Source organism: Balaenoptera borealis (assembly GCF_965194805.1).
Source record: "Balaenoptera borealis genome assembly, chromosome: X".
NCBI classification, from domain to species: domain Eukaryota; kingdom Metazoa; phylum Chordata; class Mammalia; order Artiodactyla; family Balaenopteridae; genus Balaenoptera; species Balaenoptera borealis.
The window spans coordinates 123,642,916-123,665,754 of NC_138881.1; the positions used below are offsets into that span (position 1 = coordinate 123,642,916).

General features: G+C 42.7%; 1 protein-coding gene across 4 annotated transcripts in view; it reads left to right on the forward strand.

The window, feature by feature from the left end:
• Positions 1–22,839, forward strand: part of AFF2 (ALF transcription elongation factor 2) — a 482,808-nt gene that overhangs the window by 22,391 nt on the left and 437,578 nt on the right. The gene's annotated exons all lie outside the window — the stretch shown is intronic.

Below are 22,839 nucleotides of genomic sequence, written 5' to 3' on the forward strand. Positions count from 1 at the left end.
CCAATATTAATCTCTGTTCCTTGGCGGCTTTAAAATTGTGCAAGTTTAAAAGTGAATTATAACTGCTTTGCTTTTCTTTTGTGTAGTTGCATAGCAGATATTTCAGCCCTGTCACTGCTTCAGAAAAATCCTTGGATCCAGTTCCTCCAGATTGAGAAAGAAATGACATACTTCTCAGGGTCATCATCTGGGCAGGGATGAGGAGGGTGGGAGAGGGGAGAGAATTGTCCTCTGTGTACCGAACGCTTCGATTTTCAAAGTGGCTCTTAGCTGTCAGGCAGTATGATTCTCATTCAAAGCATGGGACACCACAGAAGAAAACCCTTCTCTCTTGCCACTTAAACTTACTGTTAGCATTTCAGTACTGATCTACAACTGATCTACAACTTGGCTTAAAGTCTGTGTGTGTGTGTGTGTGTGTGTGTGTGTGTGTGTGTGTGTGTGTGTGTGTGTGAGGTCTTGGTGGTGGTGATGGTTTGAGAATTGTCTGTCTCCCTCCTGTAGACTATAACCTAGCCTTTCAATTCAAGGTGGGGAGGAGGGTAAAAAAGTACTTAAATGCCCCTCAGAGAGAAGAGGAGTCATATATTTTTGCCTTTCCATTTTTAATTTGCCCATTTTATAAATATTGTTCCAGAAGGGTTTGTATGACTTTATACTTTCCAGAAATATTCTATTTTTGGAGGCTAATGGTTCAGTTTACTTCTCATTTCTTCATTGCCTTTCAGATAAAGTACTTCCCCAGGAACTTAGTATTAAAATTTGCCTTTCCAAATGTACCATATGGAATTCCCAAAGGAAATTATTTTTAAAGTGTCAGTCTCACTCATGAATTTGGCTGTAGAATTGAGTTCTTTTCCTAGCACAACCCCCCTCCCCAATTTAAAACATTTTCATAAATAAAGATACAGAGGGACTAAAAAAGGATCCCCGGATACTTGATTTCCATGCACATTTACTCATGTAGAGTTTTCCAGAATATTTCCACCATAAAGGGAATGCAGAGACAAAGTCTGAACTGATAAACTTACGACTACATAAGAAGCCAGGTGTAGAGAGCACTTTCTCATTCTCAGGGCTGTTTTCCTACGGAGACTCAGAGACGTTTTATACCCAGGCAGCAGGCAGCGTGTGTGTCTTCTCGACTCCGGGCTGTGGCTGCCACGTCACCGTTTGGAGCCACGACTTATGAAGTACTCAGTCTACTTGTTGACAACTGTTGTGGGCACCTCTCCCTTTTAAGTGTTGTTCTAAAGTAACGAGTTTTGAGAAATTAGGTCAGTCGAATTTTCTAGTATTTTTGGAATGCAAATTACCCGTACAGAAAGCTTCAACTGCAGTTGTAATTGTAGCTTGTTAAAAGTGAAAAACAGAGATGTCAGAATTCTGTTAGGAAGAAATAGTTTGGGTAATATTTTCCTGCTATATTGGCCATGCTAACTGTATAAAGGCAAGTGAGTACAAAAATGTCATTTGTGTGTGTGAGAGAGAGACAGAGAAAAGAGAGAGAGAGAGAGGGAGAGAGAGAGAGGGAGAGAGAGAGAGGGAGAGAGAGACAGGTTAGCGTCACTGGTTTCTTTTTCTTTCTTTCTATAACCAAACATAAGACATTAAAAGAGCTTTGACATAACATTTAAAATCTAAACTACAGCCAATGTCAATATTGTAGAGCTAATATTTACTTTAATCAAAAAAGGTCTGGCTAATGTTAAAGCTTATAAAGAACAAACAAAATTGTGACACTTATCACTAAACTACCACTATACAAGTATGTGGGTGATAATCTCAGCTCAGTGAATGAGCTGACTTTCAGAGATAACAGTGACATTAGTCAGATTGGGGCATTTACCTTATCTATATTATATATAAATAGTTTATATTTAAGTAATCAGAATGGAAGACTTCATAAATATACGTTAGGTTTTTGGCTATAGATTTCAACACCATCTACCTATAGATATATAACTATAAAGAGATGGATGTAGTAAGTTAACACTTAAATGTTTGTTAGTATCATTGAAAGGGATCACATCCGAGCCATAATTGTAAAGGTTTTAAATGTTAGAGAAACAAGTGAATTGTGAAATCCACAGCCAAAGACAGGAAGACCATTCTGAACAATTCATCCAGTTTGGAGGTGAATTAAGGAAGCAACAGCACTTTATTCCATATGCGTGTATGAGGACCCAGAATTAGTGGGCTAAAATGACTTGAGGATCTGGAAGTCCTGACTGCTCTGAACGCTCAGGACCTCCGCAGGGCACCAGATCTTGGTTGCCAAGTTCAGGATTTCCATGACTCTGAAATTGCCAAGACACACCAGTCACAACTCACAGAGACAAACCCTTAGATCTAGGGACATCTGCAGATGTTGCTGAGAGCAATCACAGTAATCGTTTTGATTAAATGAAATGATCTTCAGTGAGCAAGAAAACGTTGGCAGAAATGGATTCTTATTTTTTTCAGGGAGTTATAATACATTACTATCATGAGTTATATTTATTTATTTTAAAATTTGAGGTAATTGTAGATTCATATGCAGTTGCAAGAAATAATACACAGAAAAAAGAAATAATACACAGAGATTCTGTGTACCCTTATCCAGTTTTCCACATGGTAATACTGGGCTGGCCAAAAAGTTCGTTCGGGTTTTTCCGTAACATCTTACGGAAGATGTGAGAAGTTACGGAAAAAGCCGAACGAACCTTTTGGCCAACCCAAAAATATCTTACAAAACTATAGTAGAATGTCACAACCTCATGTTTTAGTTTGATGTGTAAATTGTCTCAGACTTCACCCATGGGGGCGCCTTCAAGTTGGCTCCTGTGTCCTTTTGATCTTTGAGCACTTAATTTCTGGCAACACAAAATAGCTTCAAGCTCCTCGTGTGCTTCTTGGCTACAGCCCTGGAATCAGCCATTTCTCTTAGAACCCCTGATTCCTTTTATTGGAAAATGGTATTTACAGAACAAGATGGGGGGGGCCAGGTGTGCTTTTTACTACCAGAGTGTCATTATTTCTAAGGCACTCTGCAGACAGAGCTAGGAGATATTTACGTATGCATATCCACACACATACATACGTACTCACACATCTATATCTCTTTCTATATATGTCCATCTGTATATATATTAAAATACCATGAGGTCATAAGGATACCACCTGCTTCAATCAAACACCACCGCATTGCAGTCTTCCCCCTTTTCTTACTGGTAGCTCCCTTCTCTGAAAGTGAGAAACTTAGCTCTCATTATCCACAATACACTTACTTATTTGTTCAGTCCAGATGTGCTAACCAAGACCACTGTGAAAAATTGATTCAGGCAAGAGTCATTGATGGAGTCTAAAGACAGTGGATGAAAGTATGAGGAGTAATGAGATATTTACATCATTTCTAAGTACTTCCCCATAAAACGTTGCTTAATTGCAAGAGAAAGAAATGGTAATCTGACAGTACAGAAACCTGGGAGATAACCACCTTACCCAAGTGATCATACGTACCGTGCCTTGTATTAAGACAAGTTGACTTCATATGCCTCCTGATGTGAGGTATTGAAAAGGACACAACATCACTTCTGCTAAACGCGTGTAACCGGAATCTAATCCTGAAGAAACCTCAGACAGCAAACCCAAATTGAAGAGCATTCTACAAAATAAGTGACCTACATTCTTAAAAAATGTCATGGTCATGAAAAACAGAGAAGAACAGAAGAACTGGCCCAGGTTGAAGGAGACTAAAGAGATATGACAACTAAATGTAAGGCATAAACCTATATGGGCTCCTGGATCTTTTTTTTTTTTTTCCTATAAAGGATATTGTTGAGCCAATTGGCAAAATTTAAATAAAGTTAGTAGATTCGATCTAACAGGGTATCAATGTCTACTTCCTGATTATTTGATAATTGTATTGTGGTCATGTAAGAGAATGCTCACGTTTTCTGGGAATAGACACTGAAGCATTTAGAGGTAGAGGGCCATCATGTCTGCAACTTCTGCTGGGTGAAGGATGCGGACGTATGGGCTTTTGTTGAATATTCTTGCAACTTTTCTGGAAGCTTGAATTTTTTTCAAAATAAAAATGTTTTACAAAAGAGATGAGAAGTGTAGTTCTCCCTCCCTCCTGGTCCATGCATTTGCCTCTGTTGTTTTCTGGAACAGTAATAGGGTCCTTTCTAAACCTATCTGAGGCCGTCTTGACTGCTTGCCTTAACTCTAGTTTTGGCTCAGACGAGTTGGCCTCTAGATCCCATTTCTCTTGTTGATTTCATGCCTCTCCTGACTGCAGGAAAACAACTGAGGGACAGTGTACACATGGACCCTTTGCCTACCTCTCTTTACCAGCCCTTCAGTGACCATCTGCCTCTAGCTGGCCCAAAGGTGATAGTGCTGCAAACCATAGGCAGTCCTGTAATGGCAGAATTCACCTTCCTCAATATGCAAGTAACAGTTTTGCCAGGGGAGAGAGCAAAGGCCATGGTAATTCACTTTGCTTCTTAAGTTCACCTCTAGGAAAGGAAGAACAAGAGGGCCAATAAAAACTGGAGAGATTTGTTAATTTGTTTATTAGGTATTTGCCCTCACAGGTATACCTCACTTTATGTATCCTCTCAACTTTGGGAAATCTTTAGCACATTAGTAGATTGTATACTATTTTTAAGTTATTGTGTTGGGCTTCCCATTTAAAGTGGAACTGAGATAAATACTTTTGTAAAATTAGTCATCCCTTCCTACTTTTGACAAAAGAAATCCTCATGGAGTTCTTGGTGTCCAGCCCGAGACCTTAGACAAACTCCTGGTCACAGGTCTTGAAACGTAGAGAGTGGAGAAATGGGTGCCGGGCATGATGTTATGGGAATCATCTGGATCAGGAAAGCTTCTAGAACTGGGCGGTGGGGGGGGGCAGAGCCTTCCCAATAACATTTTGGATTCCTTTCAGTTCATTGTTTTTTTTTTTCTAAGTAGCTATAATTGTTTAAAATAATGAATATTTAGAAAAGAAACCATTGGTCCTCAACTCACTTAAAGCAGTGTATTTAAAAAGCCACATGGATGTTATTTTCATTCAGAAAATGACACAGCTGGCTAGGGAGTTTGCTTCAGCTTCAGCACATTGAATGCAAGTGGCCCCGATTTTTTTAAAAAAAGCATTGTCTTTTGGGTAGATATCTAGCACATCCATACAGATACCATTCAAATGATTGAAGTGGAAAATACCACATGCTGATAAATTCTTTTAAAGGCTTTCCTTCTGCAGCTTCTTCAGTTTTCTTTCTCTGCTCATAAAGTAGAAATTCATAACCTCAAGTTATATGGATACAAATTTTGTCCGAGGTTCCACATCTGAAATCCCACCCAATATCAAGATTTCCACACAAGACACTGAAAAGCAGCAGACCAGCTCCAAGGGTGTCAGAAAATCCTCGCTAGCCCAGGGCTGGGAGAGTGAGGGCCACGGCCAGCCCCCGGACTCTCGCCGTTTCACCGAAGCTTTCCTTCAGTCTCCCTCATCCTTCACCGATGACAGGTGGCCGCGTCGACTAGGAGTCATGAGGCTTCGATGGATCGTAGTGATAAAGCTCTGCCACCCGCCGGCCCTGGGCCTCAGCTTCTCGTGGAGGATCAGCGAATTTCTCAGGCACCTTTTCTGTTTCTGTGAAATGGGGCCTTTATACACAAACACAAGGTACAGATAAACATAGCCATGGCAACTGGCTGATGAGGAAATGAGTAGACTGTGGCTGTGTTGACATTTCTGTTTTCAAACCTAATCATTTGTTTGTTTAACTGATGGTTGTTAACATATCAAAACGGAGCTTGAGAAAGTGATAAATCAGGTGCGTGTTTATGCCATTGTCTTTGATGCGAACTGATTTTTGAACATCCACCTTTTGATGCGCACAGATCCTCCTATGGGGTGCGAGGAGGAAGTGAATTATGCCCCGAGTAGGAGGGGTCCCAGCACATGGCAACGTGCTTTGAAGTTTTGGGCATCCTCACGACCAGGTTTCCAAACCGAAGAATGAAGCATCTTGGAAACCCACCCAGATTTTCCTAAGCATTACCAGGTGGTCTCAGAGATCGTTAAAACAAAATTGGAACGTTTTCCTTCACCCGCGTTGTGAGAAATGAAGCGACGTAAGTGGCTCGCTTGGAACAGCTCGCTGCTTCCCCATCACTTTCATTCCTGGCTCATGGGGTGCATGTGGCTGTTGGACAGGTTGATACGTAAAAGCGCCAAGAAACGTGCCCGGCAGGTGGCAGTAGCCGGGCCTTCCTCACAGGGCTTTGGGGAACATTCGATGAGTTCATACATGTAAAGTATCTAGAACAGTTCCTGGGTCATACTGAGCACTCAAGAAATATTAGCTGCTGTTACGATGATCCTTCTCAGGTCACCTGCGGGCAGGTTTGCTGCTCGCTTCAACGGAAGAGTAGATGCTCGATAAATGGCAGCTATAATTATTCTGTAATCTTATGCTTAGCACCTAGTAAGTCTTCAATACATATTAGCATCATTGCTATTAAAGTTGTTACTGCATTATGGAAACAGCAAGGAATCTCCCATTTGGTTGGGCTGAAAACATTTTCCAACGTAGATGACCGGGCAAGTGTCGCCAGTATATTTATTCCGCTCCCACGTCTTCCTCTTTTCATGAGAATTCACTGTCTGCATTGAGATCTGGCTCTGGTTGCCCTTCTTGGAAATTAGCTCCCCTTTTAGCCTGCTTGCAATGTCTAGCTGCATTTCCCTATGTCGCCAGCAGGGGCTGACGACTAACACTCGGCTTTCAGCCTCAACATTTTTAAGATTAGAAGCTTGGAATTCAGGGAAACAAATGACTGCCATACTTAGCCGATGATGGAACTTGTGTAAAATGACTTGGCCCACGACAAGGAATGCCTGTAGGTGTGGTACCCTGCCTATTTTTGTGAGAGTATTTAAAGCTTAAAGTCTCCTGCTCTTGTTTGTTCGATCACTTAGCAGATGTTTGAGTGCCTACTGTCTGCAAGGTGCTTAGCTGAGTCCTCTGGGGACCGATGATAAGGAAAAGTAGAAAATAGATGTTAACTTCACCCCGGGTTTTTCCTTTGCTATAGACACACACACAGGAAAAATGGTTTTCATGGTAGTTCATTCAGAAAAATAGAACTTCTGTCTATTAAAACAGACTTTCTTTATTAAAGGTGTATCAGAAAGATTAAAGCAAAGATAGATTGTAAAAGTCTGAACATAACATTCAAATGGACCTTGGGATGACGAGGTGGCAGTGAACCCAGATGCCACAATGTCCTCCCATCCCCCATCTGAAACAGTCTTCACAAAGCACTGAGTTTTCTAGGAGGACTGAATATTCAACTTCACAAAAGAAGGCAGAAATAAAATGACCAAATAAAATGAACAATCTGAATATTTTCCTACTGTATCTTCCACGTAGCAGTGATATACGTCTCATTTTTCTAACCTGTCCGTTACCTTGTACCTTAAATAGAAAATATAATATTCATCAGCATCACCAGGAACGCTCCCATGAATTCCACTGGGCCAAGAGGAATGTAAATATGCATTCATTTGTGCATGACCACTTTCTAGAGGGAAAGCATGACATAGAGGGCGGAGCGTGGGACCTCAGTGAGCCTGAATCTTTTCATCTGTGTGATGGGTTGTTCTGAAGGCCCTAAGATTGTAGGTGGAAAGGGCACTTGTAGACTCTGAAGTAATACACAAATATAGAGGGGTGGTTAAGGGGTAGTGCTTTTCCAAGTATTGGTTTTATATTTGGAAATATTATGGCCATACAGCATCTGTCCATCTATATAAGTTGGAAACATTTGTATTTTTATTACCAGGGATCAGATGTTTGGTTGCTTTAAGAGCTACACAACTCAGCTAGATTTCCTCAACTTTTAGTTTTATTTATTTTTTATAATGCCTGTGTACCCATGTGGGAAGAATAAGTATTTACAAGAGATCACAAATTGCCCTTTTAAAAGACATAAAATATTGGACTGGCGTCTGCCTGTCTTATTTGTTCAAGTGTTGTCAACACTCCTTGATGGTGGTTTTTAATCAGTTCATCATCATCACCAAAAAGTACATCATTGAAATCTAGATTTAGTAACACAGCAAGGCAGGACATACAAATTGACATTTGTACGTTTTTTTAATTCCCATTTTGTACAAAGCTAACTTAAGATGCAAGTGACTCACAAAACATATTGTTTAAACATGTTCAGATTGCTAACAGACCATACTGTTATGCCTTTTAGATTCCAATAAACCATATGAAAATGCTAATTATTGAGTCTACATTAATTTGTATAAATTATGCAAATTGAGTAGCAATTAAGCACTACTGTGGTTGAGGTGGATTCCATGCTATTTTTTAACTTAATGTTGGACTGACATAGACTCTGTTCACTAAAATAAATTGTTTTATTGTTGAGTGTTTACAAAGCAATTGCTGATGGTAATTGGTTATAGAAGACACTATTGTGCATTTCAGTAAGATTTATTTAACCATATGCGCCACGACCAAAACACATACAGGAAGAACGGTCAAGGCATGGATTTATGGCAGTTCATTCAGAAAAAAATAGAGCTTCTGTCCATTAACAGAGGCATTCTTTATGAAAGTTATTTTACAAAGATGAAAACAAATAAAGATAAATGGAGAGTACTTAGAGAGATGTCGTTAAGAATATTTGAGAGAAGTAGAATGTAGCAAGAGGTCAAGGCATCTCATTCAGTCTTTCGAGTAGAATATTAGAAAGTAATTGTAATTTTGGATGCCTCCTAGGTATGTGGATGAGAAATTCAGCCCTGATTTGGTCAAACCAGTTGTGTGTGCTTTTGCTCTGGTACACAATGGTTTTTCCCAAATCACTTAGAAATAATTTAACCAGATAGCGTGCCTGGACGTGCTCGTGTGTGTGTGTGTGTGTGTGTGTGTGTGTGTGTGTGCGCGTTTAGCAGTGAATGGCACTGCATCATCGTACTCTATCAAACATGAGTTAAATTAAGTGTCAGTGTCTTGGGAGCAGCTTAGCCAATTTTCAGTGGTGGTTCCCAGAAGGCTAACTCTGGAAGACCTCATCTCAACCCATTTCTCTGGAAAATAGGAATCTGCAGTCATGTTCTATTCCTGCTGAACAGAACTCAAGGCCAGCCATCTTTCTGTCTCCGAAATTCAGATTGCATTTTTCAGATGCAAAGGTTAAACACGTTGGCGTGATAATTAGAGAAAATAAATCCTTCCTTTTGCCAAAAATTATTGCGTGAAGGAGTGTGTAAATTATGATTTGCAAGTGTGGTAATGGCTGTAATGTTGAAAGGTGGCATTGTGGTGATGAGTAGATATGTCAGCCTTTGGTAATATATTTCATTTTAGTTTCTCTAATCGGCAATGAATTTGGGAAATCTAGATTCACAGCAAGTGATCTTCCTGAGAGTTTAACCAAAATAAAGAGAATAAGTTATGGATTTTCCACTAAGGTCATATTTATGCCATTATTCTAATAAGAACTTTAGTAAGACAAATCTACAAGTTGATTCGTTTTACTGCCTTCATAAATTTATTTTCCAGAATCTCCAAACCGATTTTCATTTGCCTTGGCTTAAAATATATCAGTACTCTGAAAAATTTGAAGAGTAAATCATTACCTTCAGTATTTGTTACTTAATATCTTAATAATGAATGATAAATCTCCTAAGGATTTTTTCAGTTAAAATTTTGTGGTTTGACATACAGCTCAGTAAGTCCTTTGGTTTTCTTTTACAAACCGCACTTAATTGTAATCCCTGTTGTTGCTTTTGCCAGATTTTCCTTTGTCCCGGCTAAATCCACTGGGGGAAAATGAGGTTTTAGAGCAAGGTAGATCTGGACTTTGAAAATTTCATTCACACTAACTAACTAGATCATGACGAGCCAAAGGATTCGAAAAGAATTTTACCTCCAGTGAAAAGAGGTGCAAATCGGAATATGGGTCAGAGCTTTGTTGCATCCCTCAGATAGGATGGCTGGGTGCAATGGTGGGCCAGCCCTGAGCCAAGAGACCAAAGATCTCTGTCCAGGACCAGCTTTCTGGGTTTAGGCAAGTTGTTCAAACCCTCTGTGCCTGCGTATCCTCATCTGTGGCTACCATGACGATCATGTGATACACATATGGGAAAGCTCTTTGGAAACCTGAAAAGGATGTGTAAATGGCACAAATTATGACTTTGTTAACAGAGCAAGGTATTGAAAAGCTGGCATCACGTGTTGGTTCAAGGTCAAACTCTAGTGCCAGTCGGCACTCCCCCCGTTGAGATGTGCAGCCATGGATGTGTCGGTTCTTTTCTTTTTTTTTTAATTTATTTATTTTATTTATTTATTTTTGGCTGCCTTGGGTCTTCGTTGCTGCACGCGGGCCTTCTCTAGTTGCAGCAAGCGGGGGCTTCTCTTGCTGTGGAGCACGGGCTCCAGGCACGCGGGCCTCAGCAGCTGTGGCACGTGGGCTCCGTAGTTGTGGCTCGTGGGCTCTAGAGCACAGGCTCAGCAGTTGTGGCGCACGGGCCTAGTTGCTCCGCGGCATGTGGGATCCTCCCGGACCGGGGCTCGAACCCGTGCCCACTGCGCCGGCAGGTGGACTCCCAACCACTGCACCACCAGGGAAGCCCGATGTGTCAGTTCTTTTGGCCTCGCTTTCCGCGTCTGTGAAATAACAGAGTATCGACCTCATAAGATTGTTGTAAGGATTGAACTGATTGTTGTCTGGCATGTAAAAGGCACTTAAGAGAGGTTAGCTGTTACTATACTGGGACACGTGGTATTAATGATGACAGAATAAAAATACTGCTCATTTGGTAGGTGCTAGATGTCTGATAAAGTTTTATTTCTTTTGTATTCATTGTCTACTTACCAGAAGTTTAGATCCTCACAACTTTTTCGAATTCTCTAGGCTACCCTGGATTGGCCAGTGTAGTTCTGTTTTGTTTCTAAATCAGGGATCCCATCTCGTGACCTGCTCACTCAGTGGAATAGGATGGCCCCACCAGTGACATCCTGAGAGGTTGTGTAGAGAAATGATAAAAAGCATGGCTTTGTGGTCAAAGAGACATGGCTGCAGATGCCTACTGTTCCACTTGGAAAAGTTGCTTCATTTCTTCGAGCCTCAGTTTCCTCATTCGTAGAATGGAGGTAACTCATGGTACCCAGGTCATGGGGCTCTTGATTGTGAGGTAATTGACACAGGGACTTGCCATAATACTGACTTTATCATGATCGCTGCTACCGTCATCACTGGTTTTTCTTCTAAAGGTAATGTTATTTTGATTAAGAATGACATCCATACTCTGGAGACTGGCATTTAAAAGCCCTTCATAATACTTATACTGCTAAATCATAATTTATTGTTCTTCTGAAATTCAAGTTGAACCTGGCACGCTGTACTTTCATTTGCCAAATCTGGCTCCCTGACTCGTACGCGGGTCCTTCCCCCCCTTCCTCACCTCCGTCCAGGGGTGGAAGGACCTCCGGGAAGGCAGAGCTTCCCCACCTCCCAAGTCTCTACTTAAGGAGCTTCTCAGGCCCCCCATTGCACCATTGTGGAAGAAATATTTTTTATTCTTTTCCTTTATTTCTTTCGATGAACATTTCTTTATTCTTGCTTCTCGAAAGTGCAGTCTATAGAAGATCGGAGGGCCCGCCCAGTTTCCCCGGCTGCTAGCCTCAGCCTCCAGCCCGTTCACTGCCCTGCCCTGCCCCACAGCCCTGGAGCTCTCTCTGCGCTCCTCGCCCCGCTCCCGCCAGCGCATCCGCTTTTCTGGTGGTGTGACCAGCATCGGCATGTCAGAAAAGCTCCCCTGTGGGGTGCCCGTGTGCAGCAGGGTGGCAAAGAATTGCTAGGCCCCTGCTGCCAGCTGTTCCTTCTGCCTGGAGGGTCCCCCTCTTTCCCATTCCCACGTTTTTTTTTCCATCCCTGAAGACCCTAAATCATCTCCCAGAGACCCTCATCGCCACCTGTCTTCCATGGGCTACTTCCCCCGTAATTTGGGGAAGCCTGGAGGTCCAAGGGTGCCAGCTGGGATCCACTGTCCCTTCCCCAACCTACCAAGAAGCTACTAGAGACAGAAACTCGGTATAACTTCTCTCAGTATTTTTTCATGAAGAAACTACTGCAGATGTTTACTAATCCTTTTATCTCAAACTAAAAGAATTTTTAACAACCTGTATTAACTTTATTATAAAGAGAACAATAAATATATTCATAGACACCATTAAGTCATATCAGGCTTTGGTTTTTCATTTTACCTTGTTACCCAAGGTCCTATAAAAGCTGTTTCGAAACCAAAAGAGAAGACATTGACCTGGCCTAATTATTTGCTTCCCTTCTGTGAACTTTGGGAATTGTAGTCTCTGTATGTGACTCCTAGATACCCACTATGATATCTGCACTTTTGTTTAAAACAGACTAAGCCAATAGAAAAAAAAAAGGATCTTTACCCATCTTAGTGCACAGTGAAATCTGAATCTATAGCTTGCAGTTGAAACTATTTTTTTCCCCAAAGCCTTTGAGGGCTGTTACTCAGTCTGGTGTAAACAATTTATTGTTAAAGTCTTAGAATATTTGCATTTTAATGAAAGAAAAATTTAATTAAGCTTGAAACTTTGCTCAGAAAAGATGAGTTTGGGCAGCTAGCGCCCTTGCATGCTAAGGCACCTCTTCAGAGACGACGAATACTTCGGGAATTCTCTGTTTGGTGCCACTTAAATAGTAAAATGGCATATGTGTCTGTCTTGCTAACTTAGGTGAAAACATCTCTGCCTTTGGGGACCCTCAGCCGAGGGAGGCTGGCCCCTGAAGGGCTGCAGACTGGCTGGGGGCTGAGATGTTTTAGAAAGGCAGACATGGAAATGACAAATCAAAATATCCTTTGTGTGTGGGAGGTTACATAGTGAAAAGGGAAGCTGTCTTAATAGAAATATTTTAATACATTTACGTCCACCTTGACCATGAGAAATAAATTTAATAGTCCTGAAATTAAATGTTTTTGCTAACTAGCCTCTTACTATAGCACCTCATCAGCAATTACTCAGTGTGACCTGGAGGCGTGGAAGTAGCCCAGGACCTCTAAGAGTAAGAAGGCTACATTCAGGCCAAGGTTCTGCCCCTGAAAAGCTGTGTGACCTTGGACAGGCCCTAGAATAACGATGGCAGAGCTCGCATCTGTCTGGACCTCAGTATCCCCAGCTGTGAAATGCAAATGATAACCTTTGCCCTGTCCACCCCACAGAGCTTGTATGATGCTCAAAGGATATCATCACGTGTCTGGAGAACCATGCAAACACAAGCATGGGTAAGGTGCGCTACCACTTAAGAAAATATTTTGGTAAGGTGTCTGAGCAAATTTAACGTAAAGTACAAAAACAGTGAATTATTCAAACATTAGGGAGAAGTTGATTTTGTTTCTAAAGGTAGTCATGGAACGGAAAAGGCTTGTGAATATCCTGCAAGCAAATTCAGTAGAAATGGCAACAGATGTCAAAGAAGAGGTTTGGTGAACTGGGGATGGACAGTGCTTAGGAGAGAACTACATATAAACAGGCACAAACGTTTTCCGAGCACCTGGACCCTAGGTTACAAGAGATCAAAGATAAGGCTTTCCGAGATGATTTACACGGTCCAGGCGTAAGCCGCTGAGAGCCTGGCCTGCGATGGTAGCTGTGGGATTCGAAGGGAAAGGAGGAGAAGGAGATTTCTAAATTCTGATTTGTCCAACGTGTTCTTTCTAGCGAGTGCTTACATGATTGGAACCCCTTGGATCCTGCCATCACGCTCCAGGGAAAATAACACGCAGCGGCGGTTCTTGTTTATTTCCAGGAGCTTTTACTGAGGTCCGTTCACTGACCGTCCACTGGCGGCGGCCTTGCTTCTCCTCCCCGCTGCTTAGCCCACAGCTGCGTAGAGAGCTCGGCTCATTTGGAGACGTGGGGATAATGAGGGTGCCCCTTTGTCCTGTCCTCCTGAAATGAAGCGCTGAGAGCAGAGGGGAAAAAGGCAGCGGCTTAGTGAGGAGCAGAAATGGCCCCATCAGTAGCATCAAGATTAAACAATTCTCTCATCTAATGGTAGGAAATGAGGCATTTTCAGCGAGGCAAGCTCTGATAGCTGTGTCCTTGTGGTGCCTCACAGGACGTGTCGGGGTGTAGGTGGTTTGTAATGAAGTAAGTTAAGAAATAGACCCAGACGTGGGCCATCTTTCTCCTCCCCAAAAAGGTGGCCTGCAGTGTGACTAGACCAACCTCCCACCTACTATCAGAGTCTCTTAGACAGAGACAGTGATGGACATTTGACTCAACCCAAGAAAAATCTACCCTTTCTAATATAGGACCTGTTTACCAAGGATTGAAATCAAGCAGGTGTTATGGAGCATGTGTTGAATGCTTACCGCGTGGAAGGCACTGGACCTCACCCAGTCCCCGGACAGCTAGAAACACGTAGATTGCCGGGCCCAGCCCCAGACTCTCTTGATTCACTGGGTCTGGGCTGGGACCCTAGAAGCTGCGTTTCTAACAAGCTTCTAGGTGAAGCCCATGCTGCTGGTCCCTGGACCGCACTTGGAATAGCAAGGCTGAGGAGCCCCTGAGTAGCACCGATGTGCTTCTCAAACTTTGTGTTAAAAAAATGCAGATTGCGACTCAGTAGATCCTGAGAACTGTTTAAGCAAAGGCTATTGACGTGCTCGCTAGAACAATCTGATCCGTCAAGAATAGCACTGAAAAAGAAAACCAACCCCCGATCCCCAAATCGCTACCACTCATGAATCCTTACATGGGCAAGGTCTTGTGCTAACTGCCCTGCATGCCTTATCCCATTTAGTCCTGACAAGAACTTATGAGATGAAGACAATCCCCATTTTACAGATGAAACAACTGAGCCTCAGAGCGATCACTCAGGTCACATAGCTAAGGAAATTGTCGGCTCCAGATGTGAACCCAGGTGTGGCTGATTGTGAAGTCCTGTGACTGCTCTTTGATACCATACTGTTTCCTTTAATAGCTACTCAGTATCCACTCTGAAGACATTCATTTGATATTCAAACTATCTGCCCTCTGTCAGTCATGTCCCTTTCTGGTCCTTCTTTGACATGTTCTCTGCTAAGCAGAATCTTTATGGCTCCACACAGATAAACAGACAGCCTCTGCCAACTAGATTTTTTTTTTTTAATCCTCCAATAAGCATGTGGTGGATTATAGAGCTGTAATTTTTCTTAAACTCTGGGCAATCTTTAAATTTAGTTTGTCTTAGGAAAGTTATGGGCAGACAAAACAGTATCATTTATTAAGCCTTATTATGTACCTTGTGCTTTCCTATCTGTTTTCTTTTTTAACTCTCTTTACCACCCCGAGGGTAGGAATTATCCTCCCCATTTTACAAATGACAACTAGAGACGTTACCGACCTGCTCAGCATCATACAGCTAGAGAGAGACTGAGGTGCGATCGGAAGCCAGCTCTGTGGGACTCCAAGGCCGTGCTCGTTCCATTATGTCCTCCTGCCTCTCAGTTTCCTCATCTGTGACATGGGTAGAATAAGAGCCATTACACAGGCAAACCATAATACCTGGCATTCATGAGGTGGTCAATACTGGTAGCTACGTATTGTTTTTATTATTTTGATGAGACTCAACGTGGGCTGGAAGCAAAATAGATCCACAGAAATTCTCCATCACAGCCCCCACTCCTTCCCCACCCAAGATTCTCTAAGATTGAAATAGACCCTACCTAGCCTACAGTTTGGACATATGTGTCTTCAGGTTAGTAGCTTTCACTCTTGCCCTCACAATTTCAAAGAGTACCATTTGCTTCCCATTAATGAAGGGCAAATGCCACATGTCACTTTGAAAGTTTCAGTGTTAGATTCTGTCTGTACTCCTGGTTTAGAAGGACAGGATCTGAGTCGCTAGATATAAGACATCGTTTCTTTCCTTCTCTCATAGCCCTCCACACCAGCTTGTTTCAATTAGAAATAACTGTAAGGCATCTGCCAAAAATATGTGCACTTTCGTTAATCTGGGGTTACTCAAGAGAATGGCAAAGGGGTTTATATATTACATTTGCTAATAAAGAGAAATGTTAAATATAAACAGTATTTCAAGATGAGGACGAAAATGAAATACCTAAAACCTTACCAGGTCCAGCTGGTTCATATTTACATTGCCAGAAGGAGGGATTAGGGAAGCACTGCAAACGCACAACACCTTCTGAATTCTTAAAATTAAAGGGACAAATCGTTATCTGCCACGAGCTGCGTGCCAGAGGGGGAAACGCTAACAATATCAGGAACAAAGACCGTCACTGACCAGCTGAAGATTGACTTTTTTTTTTCATTTTCTCTGAATTTAAAAAACGAATCCCGTTAAATTGCATTATAAAATAGGACCAAAGTATAACAAAGAAAAGCCACTCCAGTCACAGATGCTAAGTTAATACTCCCCACAACAGAGATCGTCCTTGAGTATAATTCACATCAACCAAGCCCCTACCCCGGAGTAGACACCACTTCCTGGGAGTTTAAGGAAGCATTTTGGGTAGCTGCTTTCCCCGTTGGTCTCAGGCCACTAGGGTCCCATTCAGTTAGTTATTGCTTCAGGACAGTTAGGGGTGCCCTAGCGAATGAATGCAGCTTCTAAAACATCCTAACTTCCAGGAGTAGCTTATGCACCAGGAGAATCGTCTTCATCCTAAGCCGGGCCAAACGCATGCCAAGAGATGCTTTGGAAACTTCCAGAATCTTGTTACTTGCAATGTAGAGCTGTGAAGCAGCCATACTTGGTACGTTGGTTAGTAAGAATCACTGACATCCCTGACAAAAGCCAAACTGCCTTCTCACTGCTAGTTTCCCTCTCCGTAGCCAAGATGTGCAGAAAAAAAAGGGGGGGGGGTGGACACCCAAAGAAAAAGCCTGGGGATTTGACTACATAAAATTCAGGTCCTTCTGTGTAACTGAAATTAGAGACAGATAAAATGAGGAAATATTTGCAAAGAATGTTACTTTGAAAAACTGCAAAATGTGAAATATACTATATGTTAAATATGAAAAAAAGGTCTGAAAATTGAAGATCTTTCAGCTACAGCAGATGCTTTTGAAAAGAAAGAACTCAGTCATTCAAACAGCCTGATTTTATGAAGTGACATTTTAGATTATGATATGACATTGCGGATTTGACATGATTGTGCTAATTGTGAGAAAATATGCTACTTTGATCAGAGTAGAAGGAAGGAAATAAAAAGACATTGTGGTTCAACTTGTAATAAAGAGCAGCGCATCCTCACAGCGTTTTGATTGTTGCCATAGTTATCTCTTCAACATGGCATGTACAATACAGTTAACGTGGCATTACCAGTAGCCTGTTGCGTGCTTATCGTTAAAAGGAATTTTACATACAAGCTTTCGTATGGGTGGTTCTCCTGATTCTGATTCCTTGCGCTGACTGGCATGAGACAGGAAGCTGGACTGTATTTAACTGGTTTTATTGTGACGTGACTATGATGGATGTGACAAGGGCCTCTATTATTCGCTGGGGAGCGTGGCCGTTAATGAAGCCATTAGCTGAGCTAAGGGAAGTGAAGAAAATAGGGAAATTACCATTATTCTGAAGCCATTAAGTTGTAATCCACCACTTTCTCTCCTTACTGAAAAAGGCATCTTCTTTTTAAGGCCTTCCTGACTGTCCTTTAAAGATTCATTAATTCATTAACTTTCCAAGGAGATGGGGGTGGATGGCAGAGTTAAAATTTTAAGCAGTCCGGCAGATCATATTACCATTATGCCGGTGTCTGTGTTCATTGCTGGACCACATCAGGTTAATTTTAAACAAACCGCAGTACAGCAGATGTCGTTTAGTTCCGTGGGTAACAGAAAGAGCTGCCATTTGTAGAGGATTTCACAGAGCTGTTTCATGCTCAGTAGGTACACAGGACAGGCACTGCGGACCCCTCTTTTACAGACACGTGAACCGAGGCTCAGCGTGCCTGAATCACCTGAGGAGTGGCGGCCAGCTGGGCGGAAGTGGGTTTCACACGTCCATTCTCCTGGAACTTCTGCCTTATGACTTGGGCTTTCCCCATGTATATTCTTTACCGGAAAAGTGAAACTAACCTCTAGTGAGCACAACTCTTTGGAAAATGAATGACTTGTGTTGTGTTCTGTGCTAAGTGTATGCCACCAATCTTTAGATCTCTCTGTAGCTGGAGCTAACCAGGGCTTGGCATATTTTGTTAAACAATGGTCGCGTGCTAGTTCTGGCTCCGTGGGGCATAGTCTGCTACTTCTGCGTTTATTTTGAGAAGAGGCATTGCTGTGTGTGCGAGTCATATATGCAGCACCAGGAAGCATGGCCTGTGGGTTGTTTTCAGTTGCCTCCAAAAACGTTTTTTTTTTCTTTTTTTTTGGCTCAGTCAAGTTGAGTGAAGTCTACTTCTTGGCAAAGCAGAGTGTCCTTAAAGACACAGGCCTGGGTCCTAAGCCCTTAGGAAGTCACCATTTCCCAAGCCGCATTTAGAACACTTTCTCCTTTAGAGGGATGGTGCAGTCAATTCCACGCTCAGTCCTTGACGTACTAAGGACGTTTGCCCCCCAGAACCTGGGCCTCGGGGTCACTGATCATAGCATGCCCCCAGGTGGATGCATCTTCAAACCCATTAGTGAAGGTGTGTTGCACGTATAGTGATTACACACTTTAAGGTATGACTTAAGCTCCTCTACCCTGGGGCATTGTTCTTTAGATCTCCTAAAAGGGAGGCAGATCTGCAGCGCCCCCCTTTGGTTGGCATCCGTCCGTGCACACACGTGCCCGCGGGCTGAAGGGCCGTCATAGGACGGAAGGAAGTGGGTTGGGAACTGAAACTCAGAATATTTCTCATCTTATTTTTATGAGTTTCCCTGGGTGGGAGGGGGCGGGGAGGCTAGAGCCTAGCCCTGAGTAGAAACTTGGTACTTATTAGTTAAAGGAATGCCTGAAAAGGAAAGGGACACTGGTGAGAGTTCATTCAGCCGTCGGTGGTCTTGGGGGCCATTCCCATCTTCTTTCACCAGTGAGTCCACACATGGAAATGGAGCTTGGTCCCCACATCACAAGGTGGATCACGCGGGGGTAGAGCTGTAATGAAATCTCCCATTCCTCTCAGGTGTGAACCCGGCCACCTGGCCTTGGCATTTCTGTGTGAGTTAGCGAATGCTTTCCTGACACCTTCCTGACAAGTCTTCATACTACGCATGGCAGAGCCGGGGCTGAAATGCGGGCTTCCTGAATTCTAGACCCTGGTTATTCAAAGCGAGGTCTGTGGACCGGCGGCACCAGCCTCGCTCGGTGTAGCTTGTTAGCGATGCCCAGCACGGGTCCCGGCCACACCCCTTGAGCTGCCGGCAGTGCACGAGATCCACAGGTGATGCAGATGCTCGGTGCTTTAGTGCACATTGGTGATAAAGCTTGACGTCCATTGACACATAAATCTTATATCAAATGAGCAAAGATTATGTCCTTTTGCTTTACTTTTTGCAAAAGAAGAGAAAGGGAGCTGATCTTTTAAAAAATTTTATTTTGTATTAGAGTATAGTTGATTTACAATGTTGTGTTAGTTTCAGGTGTACAGCAAAGTGATTCAGTTATACATATACATATATCCATTTAAAAAATTTTTATTTTATATTGGAGCATAGTTGATTAACAATGTTGTGTTAGTTTCAAGTGTACAAGAAAGTGATTCACTTATACATGTATCTACATATATCCATTCTTTTCCAATATAGCTTATTACAGAATAGTGAATATCGTTCCCTGTGCTATACAGTAGGACCTTGTTGGTTATCTATTTTATATATAGTAGTGCGTATGTGTTAATCCCAAGCTCCTAATTTATCCCTTTCCCCCACATTTCCACTTTGGTAACCATAAGTTTGTTTTCGAAGTCTGTGAGTCTGTTTCTGTTTGGTAAATAAGTTCATTCGTATCATTTTTTTTTAGGTTCCATATATAAGTGATATCATATGATATTTGTTTTTCTCTGTCAGACTTACTTCACGTAGTATGAGAATCTCTAGGTCCATCCATGTTGCTGCAAATGGCATTATTTTGTTCTTTTTCGTGGCTGAGTAATATTCCATTGTATATATGTGCCACATCTTCTTTATCCATTCACCTGTCATTGGACATTTAGCTTGCGGGAGCTGATCTTGACTGAGCCGCAGTACCTGAACATGCTTGGTGTGTTAGAGGTGCGCTTGCCAACCTTCCAACTACCCTGCAGGATAAGCAGTGCCTTTCTCATTTTATAGACAGGGAACCGAGGCACAAAGCAGCATGCTCATGGTCCCAGGGGAACTGGCAAAGCTGGGGTTTGAACCCAGTTTGGTGAGATAAGGTTCCAAAGCCTTCCCAGGACAGCACGCTGTAGGAGGGAGCAGAGAGAGGTGATCCGGAAAAGATGGAATCGCCTAGTTCTTCAGGGGACATCTCTGGAGGAATGATGTCATTATTGTTATTTACTAGCCCTAATGATAAGTGATATTTTTTATAGCAGCTTTCAGATCTGCTGATAAACATGCAAGAATTGTTACTTGGTGGTATTGCGAAAAATCACATTGGGCTCTAAAGGTGTTTTAAGGTTAGATGCTTTGGCTGAGTGCTCAATTATCTGCTTGTCTTACTTTCCACTCTTTATGAACAGGGTTAAAGCAACAAGGTTAAAGTAGGTGATCAAGCCCTTTGCTGCCACCCTATCACTTATTTGTTTTTGTCCCTCCATGTTCCATGAAGGTAGAAGTCTTTTAAGCCACAACATCTAATTACCTCCCATGGGAGGGAACTGGAAAGACAAAAGAAGTCGAAAAGGTCAAGTCTGTTTAAGCTGATGATTTGCCACAGTCTGAGGTGAGGTTGTCCCTTTCGAAATTAGAGTGAATGGTCACTAAGCAGGGAGCCTCCCAGGGCCACCCTCTGCATCAGGCATTGTGTTTTATTTCATGTCCTACCTGCCCAAACTCATTCTCTGGTTACATTTTTCCTGAACAGAATACTTATTGGTTTAAATATAAACTAACCCTTTCCAAGTTCAAATAATTTTGGGATTCCGTGTTTGCATTACCCACATGACTTCTTTCTTATACTTCTGACTATTTCTTAAAAGCATCTCAGGTGGGAAATGACTTGATGCCCTAAGAAAACAGGTGGGTTTCTATCCTCTCTTTTTTGGGGGGAGGGTTTCTTCTGCTGGGACCGAGTGAGAATCTCACGATGGGTGCGTCTGTGTGTGGGTGCCTGTGTGTGCGTGTCTACATCTCGGTTCATCTCTGTTTTAGGCTTTGGGACTGCTGCAGAGCAGATTGTAGTGGCCAAGTTTCCCTACGTGTTTATTGCTCATGCGCTTAGTATTTTCTCCTGCACGATGCAGGGCAGTTCTGTATGAACCAGCTATTGTTTTTTTCTTTCATACTTTGAGGCTTTGCCAACTGCCATGCTATCAGGCGCAGGAGTTTCTAAGAAGGCCTCATCTCACAAAGCCTTTAGTGAGAGAGACGTGAGACTGGGAGTCCACTGAGCTCAGTTCGTATGGCCATTGGCAGAGTGGATGGTCCCATGGGACAATCTACACAGTCAAGAGTAAATTTGGGAGGAGGTGCTTTGACACTATGGAAATACCCCATTGCTCCTTAAAGGTGCACCCACTAATTTCAGCCTTCCTTGGTGCATGTTGCCTGCAGAAAATATTACTGTGGTGTTCTAATGAAGAACTTCTATTTCCCTCCTTCCTTCTACCTTTAGTAGTTGGAATTCTTTTGTAAACAAGGGTTATCCTTTCTTCCCCTTGATTTGTTCAGTCGTTTTTATTTATATTAGTAGGAACTCTTGGGTGTTTATTGTATTCAATGGCTATTATCTAATACAGTTTTTATTTATTTTGTTGCTCAAATCGATCCACCTTTAGTCATTGCAGCCCATTCATTTCAGCCCGGGAAACAGGCTGGAGAGGGGAATGCCCTGCCCCAGATCACTCCGTGACTTTGGGGCCAGCGCCGGCATTAGAACACCATCTCCTTGAACTCCCGGTTCAGGCCTCTCCGTTATATTGTGCCACTGTGTGAAGCACTGTGAAAAGTATCTAGGTGCATTCTCTCACCCTGCTGTGCTTTCTGTTTATCTTTTGAATAACACAGTCTTGATTGTACTTCGTAGTTGGGTACAGGAGGGGGGTTGGTGTCCCTACTGTGTTTAAAAGTCTTTGTCAAACACGCAGGACTTCACTAGCATGAGCCACTGTAGAGTGGAATTGAAAATAAGACCGGGTGCACCTTGTATCCCTTTTAAGTGGATACCCCATGATCAGGCAGCATAGGTAAGGTGACCATGCATCCTGGTTGGCCTGGGATTGTCCCGGTTTGTACCTGTCTTCCAGGTGTAATTGTCAAGGGTGTCCCCTTTCCCCCTAGGAAGTATGCAGATTGGGATGATCAGTTACCTGGCCACCCTCATGCCACTGGTTTTCAATCTTTGGCTCCTCATCAGGATCACATGGAGGGCGTGTTAGACCACAGACTGCTGTGCCCCACCCCCTCGGACTCTCTTTCATTAGGTTTGGGGTGGGGCCTGGGAATGGGCACGTATAACAAGCTCTGAGGTGATGCCAGTGCTGCCTTTTGGGGGCTCCACTCGGAGAACGATTGCCCTAAGCGTTGGACAGACACTCACAGGGCAATGGACGAATGGAGGGACGAAGGGTGCCCGCTATGCAGCGGGAACTGTCCTGGTTGGAGGGGGGCAGACAGGCAGTTAGGCAGGTGAACGGTGACAAGGGCAAGTACA